Source organism: Nothobranchius furzeri, chromosome 4 (assembly GCF_043380555.1).
Source record: "Nothobranchius furzeri strain GRZ-AD chromosome 4, NfurGRZ-RIMD1, whole genome shotgun sequence".
NCBI classification, from domain to species: Eukaryota; Metazoa; Chordata; class Actinopteri; order Cyprinodontiformes; family Nothobranchiidae; genus Nothobranchius; species Nothobranchius furzeri.
Window position 1 is genome coordinate 57,136,990 of NC_091744.1, and position 17,171 is coordinate 57,154,160.

The 17,171-nt window shown below is 44.6% G+C and overlaps 12 non-coding genes across 12 annotated transcripts; all 12 read left to right on the plus strand.

Moving 5' to 3' along the window:
- The first annotated feature begins 1,139 nt into the window (after nt 1–1,139).
- On the plus strand, nt 1,140–1,221 carry trnal-aag (transfer RNA leucine (anticodon AAG)). The gene has a single exon. It is a non-coding gene; the product is annotated as a tRNA-Leu (tRNA).
- Nucleotides 1,222–2,547: 1,326 nt separating this feature from the next.
- On the plus strand, nt 2,548–2,629 carry trnal-aag (transfer RNA leucine (anticodon AAG)). Its single transcript has one exon. It is a non-coding gene; the product is annotated as a tRNA-Leu (tRNA).
- A 1,334-nt stretch (nt 2,630–3,963) lies between these two features.
- On the plus strand, nt 3,964–4,045 carry trnal-aag (transfer RNA leucine (anticodon AAG)). Its single transcript has one exon. It is a non-coding gene; the product is annotated as a tRNA-Leu (tRNA).
- A 1,326-nt stretch (nt 4,046–5,371) lies between these two features.
- On the plus strand, nt 5,372–5,453 carry trnal-aag (transfer RNA leucine (anticodon AAG)). Its single transcript has one exon. It is a non-coding gene; the product is annotated as a tRNA-Leu (tRNA).
- A 1,326-nt stretch (nt 5,454–6,779) lies between these two features.
- On the plus strand, nt 6,780–6,861 carry trnal-aag (transfer RNA leucine (anticodon AAG)). The gene has a single exon. It is a non-coding gene; the product is annotated as a tRNA-Leu (tRNA).
- A 1,334-nt stretch (nt 6,862–8,195) lies between these two features.
- Nucleotides 8,196–8,277, plus strand: trnal-aag (transfer RNA leucine (anticodon AAG)). The gene has a single exon. It is a non-coding gene; the product is annotated as a tRNA-Leu (tRNA).
- Nucleotides 8,278–9,602: 1,325 nt separating this feature from the next.
- Nucleotides 9,603–9,684, plus strand: trnal-aag (transfer RNA leucine (anticodon AAG)). Its single transcript has one exon. It is a non-coding gene; the product is annotated as a tRNA-Leu (tRNA).
- Nucleotides 9,685–11,021: 1,337 nt separating this feature from the next.
- trnal-aag (transfer RNA leucine (anticodon AAG)) lies at nt 11,022–11,103 on the plus strand. Its single transcript has one exon. It is a non-coding gene; the product is annotated as a tRNA-Leu (tRNA).
- Nucleotides 11,104–12,421: 1,318 nt separating this feature from the next.
- trnar-acg (transfer RNA arginine (anticodon ACG)) lies at nt 12,422–12,503 on the plus strand. The gene has a single exon. It is a non-coding gene; the product is annotated as a tRNA-Arg (tRNA).
- Nucleotides 12,504–13,835: 1,332 nt separating this feature from the next.
- On the plus strand, nt 13,836–13,917 carry trnal-aag (transfer RNA leucine (anticodon AAG)). Its single transcript has one exon. It is a non-coding gene; the product is annotated as a tRNA-Leu (tRNA).
- A 1,333-nt stretch (nt 13,918–15,250) lies between these two features.
- Nucleotides 15,251–15,332, plus strand: trnal-aag (transfer RNA leucine (anticodon AAG)). The gene has a single exon. It is a non-coding gene; the product is annotated as a tRNA-Leu (tRNA).
- Nucleotides 15,333–16,650: 1,318 nt separating this feature from the next.
- On the plus strand, nt 16,651–16,732 carry trnar-acg (transfer RNA arginine (anticodon ACG)). Its single transcript has one exon. It is a non-coding gene; the product is annotated as a tRNA-Arg (tRNA).
- The last annotated feature ends 439 nt before the right edge of the window (nt 16,733–17,171 follow it).

Genomic DNA, 17,171 nt, shown 5'->3' on the forward strand with positions numbered 1-17,171 from the left:
AAAGGTTGCAGATAGGACCATTTGAGAAAGGAGAATTGCCAAGCAGAGTGGCGCAGCGGAAGCATGCTGGGCCCATAACCCAGAGGTCGATGGATCGAAACCGTCCTCTGCTAACAAACCAATGGACTTCTAGAGCAATTCCAGTTCTTTAATGAATCTGCTTAAAATTTAAGGCAACCCAAATTGCAGCATCCTGCCTCAGATAAAAACACAATTGCAAATGGGCCAGTTTAAAAAAAAAGCTCACAATCTTAGAGAAACTAAAGCCCCCTTCAGACAGGCTTTGAAAAACGGAAATTTTAAGGACTCTATCTGTAAGACTTTTGTGTCTGAATACAAACATCCGATAATGTTTTCCGTATTTAAACCGGACAACGCCCCTAGTAACAGGTCTGGACTGGTCCCGAACAAGGTGGCTGCTTCAGACTGGTGAGGTCGAGTTCCGGACAGGGAGGAGGAGGAGGGGACCGGGGGACACTGTGCACACCTAAGATAGCTTGCTCCTGTAGCATGCGGCGAACCATGGCAGCTCGCCTCCTATGGTACCGTCTAGACGCGCGACGGAGCACTTCACACCGCTTCCGTGATTCCTTTAACAATTGAGCTTCATCATCCAGGTCTCTCATGAGTCTGTGTTTGCGCAGACTTATGCTTAACATAAGTCCGATCAGTGAGAAGAATTCTATCTCTTCGTCTGCCATGTTTGACTGAATGGCTTTGTTTGGGTAAAATGACGCATGTACACCCGCCGCACAATGTTTAGCCAATATCTGAATACAGCCCCCCCCCCCCCCCAAACATCTCGAACCTTTCCCTGCTGTGTGAAGGCAGCCGAAAGGACAATTTCCGGTACAAAAGTGGTGTGTCTGAAAACACAGTTCTGGTGAAAAACCAGACTGAATTGTCCACACATATTCCAGAATGGCAATCTGAAAAGGGTTTATGTGAGTCAAGATGCATTACCATTAAATCTCACTACAATTACCTGACTTGATGTTTGCAGAGTATTTATCAATTTAAATGACATGTTAACACATGACAAGTATTTCTGTGGTACAGCTAACTTGTTATTTGAGTCAAAATGTCCACCCACCTTCAGAGGTCAGTTAATGACAAGGGCATTCAAGGATTTTCTTTGTGGTAGAGTGGCCGAGTGGTCTAAGGCGCTGGATTAAGGTTCCAGTCTCTAAGGAGGTGTGGGTTCAAATCCCACCTCTGCCATAAAAACAACTATGGCAACATAGATTTCAGTGCACGTGGTACAGTCAATCAATTGAAACACTCAGCAATATGTTAAGCAGTGCTTCGATGAGTAAGGCTTTATTCTTGAGATGTTGCATTCTATTTCAACTTTTGGAGACGCTTCAATTGTAGTCAACCTTTAAACCTTCCGTCAGTACTGGCACATTTTTAAAGTTTGCAGATAGGACCATTTGAGAAAGGAGAATTGCCAAGCAGAGTTGCGCAGCGGAAGCGTGCTGGGCCCATAACCCAGAGGTCGATGGATCGAAACCATCCTCTGCTAACAAACCAATGGACTTCTAGAGCAAATCCAGTTCAATAATGAATCTGCTTAAAATTTAAGGCAACCCAAATTGCAGCATCCTGCCTCAGATAAAAACACAATTGCAAATGGACCAGTTTAAAAAAAAAGCTAACAATCTTAGAGAAACTAAAGCCCCCTTGAGACAGGCTTTGAAAAACGGAAATTTTCAGGACTCTATCTGTAAGACCTTTGTGTCTGAATACAAACATCCGATCATGTTTTCCGTATTTAAACCGGACAACGCCCCTAGTAACAGGTCTGGACTGGTCCCGAACAAGGTGGCTGCTTCAGACTGGTGAGGTCGAGTTCCGGACAGGGAGGAGGAGGAGGGGACCGGGGGACACTGTGCACACCTAAGATAGCTTGCTCCTGTAGCATGCGGCGAACCATGGCAGCTCGCCTCCTATGGTACCGTCTAGACGCGCGACGGAGCACTTCACACCGCTTGCATGATTCCTTTAACAATTGAGCTTCATCATCCAGGTCTCTCATGAGTCTGTGTTTGCGCAGACTTATGCTTAACATAAGTCCGATCAGTGAGAAGAATTCTATCTCTTCGTCTGCCATGTTTGACTGAATGGCTTTGTTTGGGTAAAATGACGCATGTACACCCGCCGCACAATGTTTAGCCAATATCTGAATACAGCCCCCCCCCCCAAACATCTCGAACCTTTCCCTGCTGTGTGAAGGCAGCCGAAAGGACAATTTCCGGTACAAAAGTGGTGTGTCTGAAAACACAGTTCTGGTGAAAAACCAGACTGAATTGTCCACACATATTCCAGAATGGCAATCTGAAAAGGGTTTATGTGAGTCAAGATGCATTACCATTAAATCTCACTACAATTACCTGACTATATGTTTGCAGAGTATTTATCAATTTAAATGACATGTTAACACATGACAAGTATTTCTGTGGTACAGCTAACTTGTTATTGGAGTCAAAATGTCCACCCACCTTCAGAGGTCAGTTAATGATAAGGGCATTCAAGGATTTTCTTTGTGGTAGAGTGGCCGAGTGGTCTAAGGCGCTGGATTAAGGTTCCAGTCTCTAAGGAGGTGTGGGTTCAAATCCCACCTCTGCCATAAAAACAACTATGGCAACATAGATTTCAGTGCACGTGGTACAGTCAATCAATTGAAACACTCAGCAATATGTTAAGCAGTGCTTCGATGAGTACGGCTTTATTCTTGAGATGTTGCATTCTATTTCAACTTTTGGAGACGCTTCAATTGTAGTCAACCTTTAAACCTTCCGTCAGTACTGGCACATTTTTAAAGTTTGCAGATAGGACCATTTGAGAAAGGAGAATTGCCAAGCAGAGTTGCGCAGCGGAAGCGTGCTGGGCCCATAACCCAGAGGTCGATGGATCGAAACCATCCTCTGCTAACAAACCAATGAACTTCTAGAGCAAATCCAGTTCAATAATGAATCTGCTTAAAATTTAAGGCAACCCAAATTGCAGCATCCTGCCTCAGATAAAAACACAATTGCAAATGGACCAGTTTAAAAAAAAAGCTAACAATCTTAGAGAAACTAAAGCCCCCTTTAGACAGGCTTTGAAAAACGGAAATTTTCAGGACTCTATTTGTAAGACCTTTGTGTCTGAATACAAACATCCGATAATGTTTTCCGTAATTAAACCGGACAACGCCCCTAATAACAGGTCTGGACTGGTCACTAACAAGGTGGCTGCTTCAGACTGGTGAGGTCGAGTTCCAGACAGGGAGGAGGAGGAGGGGACCGGGGGACACTGTGCACACCTAAGATAGCTTGCTCCTGTAGCATGCGGCGAACCATGGCAGCTCGCCTCCTATAGTACCGTCTAGACGCGCGACGGAGCACTTCACACCGCTTCCGTGATTCCTTTAACCATTGAGCTTCATCACCCAGGTCTCTCATGAGTCTATGTTTGCGCAGACTTTTGCTTAACATAAGTCCAATCAGTGAGAAGAATTCTATCCTTTCTTCCTCCATGTTTGACTGAATGGCTTTGTTTGGGTAAAATGACGCATGTACACCCGCCACACAATGTTTACGCAATATCTGAATACAGCCCCCCCCCCCCCCCCCCCAAACATCTCGAACCTTTCCCTGCTGTGTGAAGGCAGCCGAAAGGACAATTTCCAGTACAAAAGTGGTGTGTCTGAAAACACAGTTCTGGTTAAAAACCGGACTGAATTGTCCACACATATTCCAGAATGCCAATCTGAAAAGGGTTTATGTGAGTCAAGATGCATTACCATTAAATCTCACTACAATTACCTGACTTGACGTTTGCAGAGTATTTATCAATTTAAATGACATGTTAACACGTGACAAGTATTTCTGTGGTACAGCTAACTTGTTATTGGAGGCAAAATGTCCACCCACCTTCAGAGGTCAGTTAATGACAAAGGCATTCAAAGGTTTTCTTTGTGGTAGAGTGGCCGAGTGGTCTAAGGCGCTGGATTAAGGTTCCAGTCTCTAAGGAGGCGTGGGTTCAAATCCCACCTCTGCCATAAACACAACTATGGAAGCATAGATTTCAGTGCACGTGGTACAGTCAATCGATTGAAACACACAGCAATATGTTCAGCAGTGCTTCGATGAGTACGCCTTTGTTCTTGAGATGTTGTATTCTATTTCAACTTTTGGAGACGCTTCAACTGTAGTCAACCTTTAAACCTTCTGTCAGTACTGGCACATTTTTAAAGGTTGCAGATAGGACCATTTGAGAAAGAAGAATTGCCAAGCAGAGTGGCGCAGCGGAAGCGTGCTGGGCCCATAACCCAGAGGTCGATGGATCAAAACTATCCTCTGCTAACAAACCAAAGGACTTCTAGAGCAATTCCAGTTCTTTAATGAATCTCCTTAAAATTTAATGCAACCCAAACTGCAGAATCCTGCCTCAGATAAAAACACAATTGCAACTGGACCATTTTAAAAAAGAAGCTAACGATCTTAGAGAAACTAAAGCCCCCTTCAGACAGGCTTTGAAAAACGGAAATTTTCAGGACTCTATCTGTAAGACCTTTGTGTCTGAATACAAACATCCGATAATGTTTTCCGTAATTAAACCGGACAACGCCCCTAGTAACAGGTCTGGACTGGTCACGAACAAGGTGGCTGCTTCAGACTGGTGAGGTCGAGTTCCGGACAGGGAGGAGGAGGAGGGGACCGGGGGACACTGTGCACACCTAAGATAGCTTGCTCCTGTAGCATGCGGCGAACCATGGCAGCTCGCCTCCTATGGTACCGTCTAGACGCGCGACGGAGCACTTCACACCGCTTCCGTGATTCCTTTAACCATTGAGCTTCATCACCCAGGTCTCTCATGAGTCTATGTTTGCACAGACTTATGCTTAACATAAGTTCGATCAGTGAGAAGAATTCTATCTCTTCGTCTGCCATGTTTGACTGAATGGCTTTGTTTGGGTAAAATGACACATGTACACCCGCCACACAATGTTTACGCAATATCTGAATAGTGCCCCCCCCCTCAAACATCTCGAACCTTTCCCTGCTGTGTGAAGGCAGCCGAAAGGACAATTTCCAGTACAAAAGTGGTGTGTCTGAAAACACAGTTCTGGTTAAAAACCGGACTGAATTGTCCACACATATTCCAGAATGCCAATCTGAAAAGGGTTTATGTGAGTCAAGATGCATTACCATTAAATCTCACTACAATTACCTGACTTGATGTTTGCAGAGTATTTATCATTTTAAATGACATGTTAACACGTGACAAGTATTTCTGTGGTACAGCTAACTTGTTATTGGAGGCAAAATGTCCACCCACCTTCAGAGGTCAGTTAATGACAAAGGCATTCAAGGGTTTTCTTTGTGGTAGAGTGGCCGAGTGGTCTAAGGCGCTGGATTAAGGTTCCAGTCTCTATAGAGGCGTGGGTTCAAATCCCACCTCTGCCATAAACACAACTATGGAAGCATAGTTTTCAGTGCACGTGGTACAGTCAATCGATCGAAACACACAGCAATATGTTCAGCAGTGCTTCGATGAGTACGGCTTTATTCCTGAGATGTTTCATTCTATTTCAACTTTTGGAGACGCTTCAACTGTAGTCAACCTTTAAACCTTCTGTCAGTACTGGCACATTTTTAAAGGTTGCAGAAAGGACCATTTGAGAAAGGAGAATTGCCAAGCAGAGTGGCGCAGCGGAAGCGTGCTGGGCCCATAACCCAGAGGTCGATGGATCGAAACCATCCTCTGCTAACAAACCAAAGGACTTCTAGAGCAATTCCAGTTCTTTAATGAATCTCCTTAAAATTTAATGCAACCCAAACTGCAGAATCCTGCCTCAGATAAAAACACAATTGCAACTGGACCAGTTTAAAAAAAGAAGCTAACAATCTTAGAGAAACTAAAGCCCCCTTCAGACAGGCTTTGAAAAACGGTAATTTTCAGGACTCTATCTGTAAGACCTTTGTGTCTGAATACAAACATCCGATAATGTTTTCCGTAATTAAACCGGACAACGCCCCTAGTAAAAGGTCTGGACTGGTCACGAACAAGGTGGCTGCTTCAGACTGGTGAGGTCGAGTTCCAGACAGGGAGGAGGAGGAGGGGACCGGGGGACACTGTGCACACCTAAGATAGCTTGCTCCTGTAGCATGCGGCGAACCATGGCAGCTCGCCTCCTATGGTACCGTCTAGACGCGCGACGGAGCACTTCACACCGCTTCCGTGATTCCTTTAACCATTGAGCTTCATCACCCAGGTCTCTCATGAGTCTATGTTTGCACAGACTTATGCTTAACATAAGTTCGATCAGTGAGAAGAATTCTATCTCTTCGTCTGCCATGTTTGACTGAATGGCTTTGTTTGGGTAAAATGACGCATGTACACCCGCCACACAATGTTTACGCAATATCTGAATACAGCCCCCCCCCCAAACATCTCGAACCTTTCCCTGCTGTGTGAAGGCAGCCGAAAGGACAATTTCCAGTACAAAAGTGGTGTGTCTGAAAACACAGTTCTGGTTAAAAACCGGACTGAATTGTCCACACATATTCCAGAATGCCAATCTGAAAAGGGTTTACGTGAGTCAAGATGCATTACCATTAAATCTCACTACAATTACCTGACTTGACGTTTGCAGAGTATTTATCAATTTAAATGACATGTTAACACGTGACAAGTATTTCTGTGGTACAGCTAACTTGTTATTGGAGGCAAAATGTCCACCCACCTTCAGAGGTCAGTTAAAGACAAAGGCATTCAAGGGTTTTCTTTGTGGTAGAGTGGCCGAGTGGTCTAAGGCGCTGGATTAAGGTTCCAGTCTCTAAGGAGGCGTGGGTTCAAATCCCACCTCTGCCATAAGCACAACTATGGAAGCATAGATTTCAGTGCACGTGGTACAGTCAAACGATTGAAACACACAGCAATATGTTCAGCAGTGCTTCGATGAGTACGCCTTTGTTCTTGAGATGTTGTATTCTATTTCAACTTTTGGAGACGCTTCAACTGTAGTCAACCTTTAAACCTTCTGTCAGTACTGGCACATTTTTAAAGGTTGCAGATAGGACCATTTGAGAAAAGAGAATTGCCAAGCAGAGTGGCGCAGCGGAAGCGTGCTGGGCCCATAACCCAGAGGTCGATGGATCAAAACTATCCTCTGCTAACAAACCAAAGGACTTCTAGAGCAATTCCAGTTCTTTAATGAATCTCCTTAAAATGTAATGCAACCCAAACTGCAGAATCCTGCCTCAGATAAAAACACAATTGCAACTGGACCATTTTAAAAAAGAAGCTAACGATCTTAGAGAAACTAAAGCCCCCTTCAGACAGGCTTTGAAAAACGGAAATTTTCAGGACTCTATCTGTAAGACCTTTGTGTCTGAATACAAACATCCGATAATGTTTTCCGTAATTAAACCGGACAACGCCCCTAGTAACAGGTCTGGACTGGTCACGAACAAGGTGGCTGCTTCAGACTGGTGAGGTCGAGTTCCGGACAGGGAGGAGGAGGAGGGGACCGGGGGACACTGTGCACACCTAAGATAGCTTGCTCCTGTAGCATGCGGCAAACCATGGCAGCTCGCCTCCTATGGTACCGTCTAGACGCGCGACGGAGCACTTCACACCGCTTCCGTGATTCCTTTAACCATTGAGCTTCATCACCCAGGTCTCTCATGAGTCTATGTTTGCACAGACTTATGCTTAACATAAGTTCGATCAGTGAGAAGAATTCTATCTCTTCGTCTGCCATGTTTGACTGAATGGCTTTGTTTGGGTAAAATGACACATGTACACCCGCCACACAATGTTTACGCAATATCTGAATAGTGCCCCCCCCCCCCCCCCCTCAAACATCTCGAACCTTTCCCTGCTGTGTGAAGGCAGCCGAAAGGACAATTTCCAGTACAAAAGTGGTGTGTCTGAAAACACAGTTCTGGTTAAAAACCGGACTGAATTGTCCACACATATTCCAGAATGCCAATCTGAAAAGGGTTTATGTGAGTCAAGATGCATTACCATTAAATCTCACTACAATTACCTGACTTGATGTTTGCAGAGTATTTATCAATTTAAATGACATGTTAACACGTGACAAGTATTTCTGTGGTACAGCTAACTTGTTATTGGAGGCAAAATGTCCACCCACCTTCAGAGGTCAGTTAATGACAAAGGCATTCAAGGGTTTTCTTTGTGGTAGAGTGGCCGAGTGGTCTAAGGCGCTGGATTAAGGTTCCAGTCTCTATGGAGGCGTGGGTTCAAATCCCACCTCTGCCATAAACACAACTATGGAAGCATAGTTTTCAGTGCACGTGGTACAGTCAATCGATCGAAACACACAGCAATATGTTCAGCAGTTCTTCGATGAGTACGGCTTTATTCTTGAGATGTTTCATTCTATTTCAACTTTTGGAGACGCTTCAACTGTAGTCAACCTTTAAACCTTCTGTCAGTACTGGCACATTTTTAAAGGTTGCAGAAAGGACCATTTGAGAAAGAAGAATTGCCAAGCAGAGTGGCGCAGCGGAAGCGTGCTGGGCCCATAACCCAGAGGTCGATGGGTCGAAACCATCCTCTGCTAACAAACCAAAGGACTTCTAGAGCAATTCCAGTTCTTTAATGAATCTCCTTAAAATTTAATGCAACCCAAACTGCAGAATCCTGCCTCAGATAAAAACACAATTGCAACTGGACCAGTTTAAAAAAAGAAGCTAACAATCTTAGAGAAACTAAAGCCCCCTTCAGACAGGCTTTGAAAAACGGAAATTTTCAGGACTCTATCTGTAAGACCTTTGTGTCTGAATACAAACATCCGATAATGTTTTCCGTAATTAAACCGGACAACGCCCCTAGTAAAAGTTCTGGACTGGTCACGAACAAGGTGGCTGCTTCAGACTGGTGAGGTCGAGTTCCGGACAGGGAGGAGGAGGAGGGGACCGGGGGACACTGTGCACACCTAAGATAGCTTGCTCCTGTAGCATGCGGCGAACCATGGCAGCTCGCCTCCTATGGTACCGTCTAGACGTGCGACGGAGCACTTCACACCGCTTCCGTGATTCCTTTAACCATTGAGCTTCATCACCCAGGTCTCTCATGAGTCTATGTTTGCACAGACTTATGCTTAACATAAGTTCGATCAGTGAGAAGAATTCTATCCTTTCTTCCTCCATGTTTGACTGAATGGATTTGTTTGGGTAAAATGACGCATGTACACCCGCCGCACAATGTTTACGCAATATCTGAATACAGCCCCCCCCCAAACATCTCGAACCTTTCCCTGCTGTGTGAAGGCAGCCGAAAGGACAATTTCCAGTACAAAAGTGGTGTGTCTGAAAACACAGTTCTGGTTAAAAACCGGACTGAATTGTCCACACATATTCCAGAATGCCAATCTGAAAAGGGTTTATGTGAGTCAAGATGCATTCCCATTAAATCTCACTACAATTACCTGACTTGACGTTTGCAGAGTATTTATCAATTTAAATGACATGTTAACACGTGACAAGTATTTCTGTGGTACAGCTAACTTGTTATTGGAGGCAAAATGTCCACCCACCTTCAGAGGTCAGTTAATGACAAAAGCATTCAAGGGTTTTCTTTGTGGTAGAGTGGCCGAGTGGTCTAAGGCGCTGGATTAAGGTTCCAGTCTCTAAGGAGGCGTGGGTTCAAATCCCACCTCTGCCATAAACACAACTATGGAAGCATAGATTTCAGTGCACGTGGTACAGTCAATCGATTGAAACACACAGCAATATGTTCAGCAGTGCTTCGATGAGTACGCCTTTGTTCTTGAGATGTTGTATTCTATTTCAACTTTTGGAGACGCTTCAACTGTAGTCAACCTTTAAACCTTCTGTCAGTACTGGCACATTTTTAAAGGTTGCAGATAGGACCATTTGAGAAAGAAGAATTGCCAAGCAGAGTGGCGCAGCGGAAGCGTGCTAGGCCCATAACCCAGAGGTCGATGGATCAAAACTATCCTCTGCTAACAAACCAATGGACTTCTAGAGCAATTCCAGTTCTTTAATGAATCTCCTTAAAATTTAATGCAACCCAAACTGCAGAATCCTGCCTCAGATAAAAACACAATTGCAACTGGACCATTTTAAAAAAGAAGCTAACGATCTTAGAGAAACTAAAGCCCCCTTCAGACAGGCTTTGAAAAACGGAAATTTTCAGGACTCTATCTGTAAGACCTTTGTGTCTGAATACAAACATCCGATAATGTTTTCCGTAATTAAACCGGACACCGCCCCTAGTAACAGGTCTGGACTGGTCACGAACAAGGTGGCTGCTTCAGACTGGTGAGGTCGAGTTCCGGACAGGGAGGAGGAGGAGGGGACCGGTGGACACTGTGCACACCTAAGATAGCTTGCTCCTGTAGCATGCGGCGAACCATGGCAGCTCGCCTCCTATGGTACCGTCTAGACGCGCGACGGAGCACTTCACACCGCTTCCGTGATTCCTTTAACCATTGAGCTTCATCACCCAGGTCTCTCATGAGTCTATGTTTGCACAGACTTATGCTTAACATAAGTTCGATCAGTGAGAAGAATTCTATCTCTTCGTCTGCCATGTTTGACTGAATGGCTTTGTTTGGGTAAAATGACACATGTACATCCGCCACACAATGTTTACGCAATATCTGAATAGTGCCCCCCCCCCCCCCCCCCCCTCAAACATCTCGAACCTTTCCCTGCTGTGTGAAGGCAGCCGAAAGGACAATTTCCAGTACAAAAGTGGTGTGTCTGAAAACACAGTTCTGGTTAAAAACCGGACTGAATTGTCCACACATATTCCAGAATGCCAATCTGAAAAGGGTTTATGTGAGTCAAGATGCATTACCATTAAATCTCACTACAATTACCTGACTTGATGTTTGCAGAGTATTTATCAATTTAAATGACATGTTAACACGTGACAAGTATTTCTGTGGTACAGCTAACTTGTTATTGGAGGCAAAATGTCCACCCACCTTCAGAGGTCAGTTAATGACAAAGGCATTCAAGGGTTTTCTTTGTGGTAGAGTGGCCGAGTGGTCTAAGGCGCTGGATTAAGGTTCCAGTCTCTATGGAGGCGTGGGTTCAAATCCCACCTCTGCCATAAACACAACTATGGAAGCATAGTTTTCAGTGCACGTGGTACAGTCAATCGATCGAAACACACAGTAATATGTTCAGCAGTGCTTCGATGAGTACGGCTTTATTCTTGAGATGTTGCATTCTATTTCAACTTTTGGAGACGCTTCAACTGTAGTCAACCTTTAAACCTTCTGTCAGTACTGGCACATTTTTAAAGGTTGCAGATAGGACCATTTGAGAAAAGAGAATTGCCAAGCAGAGTGGCGCAGCGGAAGCGTGCTGTGCCCATAACCCAGAGGTCGATGGATCGAAACCATCCTCTGCTAACAAACCAATGGACTTCTAGAGCAATTCCTGTTCAATAATGAATCTGCTTAAGATTTAAGGCAACCCAAACTGCAGCATCCTGCCTCAGATAAAAACACAATTGCAACTGGACCAGTTTAAAAAAAAGCTAACAATCTTAGAGAAACTAAAGCCCCCTTCAGACAGGCTTTGAAAAACTGAAACTTTCAGGACTCTATCTGTAAGACCTTTGTGTCTGAATACAAACATCCGATAATGTTTTCCGTAATTAAACCGGACAACGCCCCTAGTAACAGGTCTGGACTGGTCACGAACAAGGTGGCTGCTTCAGACTGGTGAGGTCGAGTTCCGGACAGGGAGGAGGGGACAGGGGGACACTGTGCACACCTAAGATAGCTTGCTCCTGTAGCATGCGGCGAACCATGGCAGCTCGCCTCCTATGGTACCGTCTAGACGCGCGACGGAGCACTTCACACCGCTTCCGTGATTCCTTTAACAATTGAGCTTCATCATCCAGGTCTCTCATGAGTCTGTGTTTGCGCAGACTTATGCTTAACATAAGTCCGATCAGTGAGAAAAATTCTATCTCTTCGTCTGCCATGTTTGACTGAATGGCTTTGTTTGGGTAAAATGACGCATGTACACCCGCCGCTTAATGTTTACGCAATATCTGAATACAGCCCCCCCCCCAAACATCTCAAACCTTTCCCTGCTGTGTGAAGGCAGCCGAAAGGACAATTTCCGGTACAAAAGTGGTGTGTCTGAAAACACAGTTCTGGTGAAAAACCAGACTGAATTGTCCAAACATATTCCAGAATTTCAATCTGAAAAGGGTTTATGTGAGTCAAGATGCATTACCATTAAATCTCACTACAATTACCTGACTTGATGTTTGCAGAGTATTTATCAATTTAAATGACATGTTAACACATGACAAGTATTTCTGTGGTACAGCTAACTTGTTATTGGAGGCAAAATGTCCACCCACCTTCAGAGGTCAGTTAATGACAAGGGCATTCAAGGGTTTTCTTTGTGGTAGAGTGGCCGAGTGGTCTAAGGCGCTGGATTACGGTTCCAGTCTCTAAGGAGGTGTGGGTTCAAATCCCACCTCTGCCATAAACACAACTATGGCAACATAGATTTCAGTGCACGTGGTACAGTCAATCAATTGAAACACACAGCAATATGTTAAGCAGTGCTTCGATGAGTACAGCTTTATTCTTGAGATGTTGCATTCTATTTCAACTTTTGGAGACGCTTCAACTGTAGTCAACCTTTAAACCTTCCGTCAGTACTGGCACATTTTTAAAGGTTGCAGATAGGACCATTTGAGAAAGGAGAACTGCCAAGCAGAGTGGCGCAGCGGAAGCGGGCTGGGCCCATAACCCAGAGGTCGATGGATCAAAACCATCCTCTGCTAACAAACCAAAGGACTTCTAGAGCAATTCCAGTTCTTTAATGAATCTCCTTAAAATTTAATGCAACCCAAACTGCAGAATCCTGCCTCAGATAAAAACACAATTGCAACTGGACCAGTTTAAAAAAGAAGCTAACGATCTTAGAGAAACTAAAGCCCCCTTCAGACAGGCTTTGAAAAACGTAAATTTTCAGGACTCTATCTGAAAGACCTTTGTGTCTGAATACAAACATCCCATAATGTTTTCCGTAATTAAACCGGACAACGCCCCTAGTAACAGGTCTGGACTGGTCACGAACAAGGTGGCTGCTTCAGACTGGTGAGGTCGAGTTCCGGACAGGGAGGAGGAGGAGGGGACCGGGGGACACTGTGCACACCTAAGATAGCTTGCTCCTGTAGCATGCGGCGAACCATGGCAGCTCGCCTCCTATGGTACCGTCTAGACGCGTGACGGAGCACTTCACACCGCTTCCGTGATTCCTTTAACCATTGAGCTTCATCACCCAGGTCTCTCATGAGTCTATGTTTGCACAGACTTATGCTTAACATAAGTTCGATCAGTGAGAAGAATTCTATCTCTTCGTCTGCCATGTTTGACTGAATGGCTTTGTTTGGGTAAAATGACGCATGTACACCCGCCACACAATGTTTACGCAATATCTGAATACAGCCCCCCCCCCCCCCCCCAAACATCTCGAACCTTTCCCTGCTGTGTGAAGGCAGCCGAAAGGACAATTTTCAGTACAAAAGTGGTGTGTCTGAAAACACAGTTCTGGTTAAAAACCGGACTGAATTGTCCACACATATTCCAGAATGCCAATCTGAAAAGGGTTTATGTGAGTCAAGATGCATTACCATTAAATCTCACTACAATTACCTGACTTGACGTTTGCAGAGTATTTATCAATTTAAATGACATGTTAACACGTGACAAGTATTTCTGTGGTACAGCTAACTTGTTATTGGAGGCAAAATGTCCACCCACCTTCAGAGGTCAGTTAATGACAAAAGCATTCAAGGGTTTTCTTTGTGGTAGAGTGGCCGAGTGGTCTAAGGCGCTGGATTAAGGTTCCAGTCTCTAAGGAGGCGTGGGTTCAAATCCCACCTCTGCCATAAACACAACTATGGAAGCATAGATTTCAGTGCACGTGGTACAGTCAATCGATTGAAACACACAGCAATATGTTCAGCAGTGCTTCGAGGAGTACGCCTTTGTTCTTGAGATGTTGTATTCTATTTCAACTTTTGGAGACGCTTCAACTGTAGTCAACCTTTAAACCTTCTGTCAGTACTGGCACATTTTTAAAGGTTGCAGATAGGACCATTTGAGAAAGAAGAATTGCCAAGCAGAGTGGCGCAGCGGAAGCGTGCTGGGCCCATAACCCAGAGGTCGATGGATCAAAACTATCCTCTGCTAACAAACCAATGGACTTCTAGAGCAATTCCAGTTCTTTAATGAATCTCCTTAAAATTTAATGCAACCCAAACTGCAGAATCCTGCCTCAGATAAAAACACAATTGCAACTGGACCATTTTAAAAAAGAAGCTAACGATCTTAGAGAAACTAAAGCCCCCTTCAGACAGGCTTTGAAAAACGGAAATTTTCAGGACTCTATCTGTAAGACCTTTGTGTCTGAATACAAACATCCGATAATGTTTTCCGTAATTAAACCGGACACCGCCCCTAGTAACAGGTCTGGACTGGTCACGAACAAGGTGGCTGCTTCAGACTGGTGAGGTCGAGTTCCGGACAGGGAGGAGGAGGAGGGGACCGGGGGACACTGTGCACACCTAAGATAGCTTGCTCCTGTAGCATGCGGCGAACCATGGCAGCTCGCCTCCTATGGTACCGTCTAGACGCGCGACGGAGCACTTCACACCGCTTCCGTGATTCCTTTAACCATTGAGCTTCATCACCCAGGTCTCTCATGAGTCTATGTTTGCACAGACTTATGCTTAACATAAGTTCGATCAGTGAGAAGAATTCTATCTCTTCGTCTGCCATGTTTGACTGAATGGCTTTGTTTGGGTAAAATGACACATGTACACCCGCCACACAATGTTTACGCAATATCTGAATAGTGCCCCCCCCCCCCCCCCTCAAACATCTCGAACCTTTCCCTGCTGTGTGAAGGCAGCCGAAAGGACAATTTCCAGTACAAAAGTGGTGTGTCTGAAAACACAGTTCTGGTTAAAAACCGGACTGAATTGTCCACACATATTCCAGAATGCCAATCTGAAAAGGGTTTATGTGAGTCAAGATGCATTACCATTAAATCTCACTACAATTACCTGACTTGATGTTTGCAGAGTATTTATCAATTTAAATGACATGTTAACACGTGACAAGTATTTCTGTGGTACAGCTAACTTGTTATTGGAGGCAAAATGTCCACCCACCTTCAGAGGTCAGTTAATGACAAAGGCATTCAAGGGTTTTCTTTGTGGTAGAGTGGCCGAGTGGTCTAAGGCGCTGGATTAAGGTTCCAGTCTCTATGGAGGCGTGGGTTCAAATCCCACCTCTGCCATAAACACAACTATGGAAGCATAGTTTTCAGTGCACGTGGTACAGTCAATCGATCGAAACACACAGCAATATGTTCAGCAGTGCTTCGATGAGTACGGCTTTATTCTTGAGATGTTGCATTCTATTTCAACTTTTGGAGACGCTTCAACTGTAGTCAACCTTTAAACCTTCTGTCAGTACTGGCACATTTTTAAAGGTTGCAGATAGGACCATTTGAGAAAAGAGAATTGCCAAGCAGAGTGGCGCAGCGGAAGCGTGCTGGGCCCATAACCCAGAGGTCGATGGATCGAAACCATCCTCTGCTAACAAACCAATGGACTTCTAGAGCAATTCCTGTTCAATAATGAATCTGCTTAAGATTTAAGGCAACCCAAACTGCAGCATCCTGCCTCAGATAAAAACACAATTGCAACTGGACCAGTTTAAAAAAAAGCTAACAATCTTAGAGAAACTAAAGCCCCCTTCAGACAAGCTTTGAAAAACTGAAACTTTCAGGACTCTATCTGTAAGACCTTTGTGTCTGAATACAAACATCCGATAATGTTTTCCGTAATTAAACCGGACAACGCCCCTAGTAACAGGTCTGGACTGGTCACGAACAAGGTGGCTGCTTCAGACTGGTGAGGTCGAGTTCCGGACAGGGAGGAGGGGACAGGGGGACACTGTGCACACCTAAGATAGCTTGCTCCTGTAGCATGCGGCGAACCATGGCAGCTCGCCTTCTATGGTACCGTCTAGACGCGCGACGGAGCACTTCACACCGCTTCCGTGATTCCTTTAACAATTGAGCTTCATCATCCAGGTCTCTCATGAGTCTGTGTTTGCGCAGACTTATGCTTAACATAAGTCCGATCAGTGAGAAAAATTCTATCTCTTCGTCTGCCATGTTTGACTGAATGGCTTTGTTTGGGTAAAATGACGCATGTACACCCGCCGCTTAATGTTTACGCAATATCTGAATACAGCCCCCCCCCCAAACATCTCAAACCTTTCCCTGCTGTGTGAAGGCAGCCGAAAGGACAATTTCTGGTACAAAAGTGGTGTGTCTGAAAACACAGTTCTGGTGAAAAACCAGACTGAATTGTCCAAACATATTCCAGAATTTCAATCTGAAAAGGGTTTATGTGAGTCAAGATGCATTACCATTAAATCTCACTACAATTACCTGACTTGATGTTTGCAGAGTATTTATCAATTTAAATGACATGTTAACACATGACAAGTATTTCTGTGGTACAGCTAACTTGTTATTGGAGGCAAAATGTCCACCCACCTTCAGAGGTCAGTTAATGACAAGGGCATTCAAGGGTTTTCTTTGTGGTAGAGTGGCCGAGTGGTCTAAGGCGCTGGATTACGGTTCCAGTCTCTAAGGAGGTGTGGGTTCAAATCCCACCTCTGCCATAAACACAACTATGGCAACATAGATTTCAGTGCACGTGGTACAGTCAATCAATTGAAACACACAGCAATATGTTAAGCAGTGCTTCGATGAGTACGGCTTTATTCTTGAGATGTTGCATTCTATTTCAACTTTTGGAGACGCTTCAACTGTAGTCAACCTTTAAACCTTCCGTCAGTACTGGCACATTTTTAAAGGTTGCAGATAGGACCATTTGAGAAAGGAGAACTGCCAAGCAGAGTGGCACAGCGGAAGCGTGCTGGGCCCATAACCCAGAGGTCGATGGATCAAAACCATCCTCTGCTAACAAACCAAAGGACTTCTAGAGCAATTCCAGTTCTTTAATGAATCTCCTTAAAATTTAATGCAACCCAAACTGCAGAATCCTGCCTCAGATAAAAACACAATTGCAACTGGACCAGTTTAAAAAAGAAGCTAACG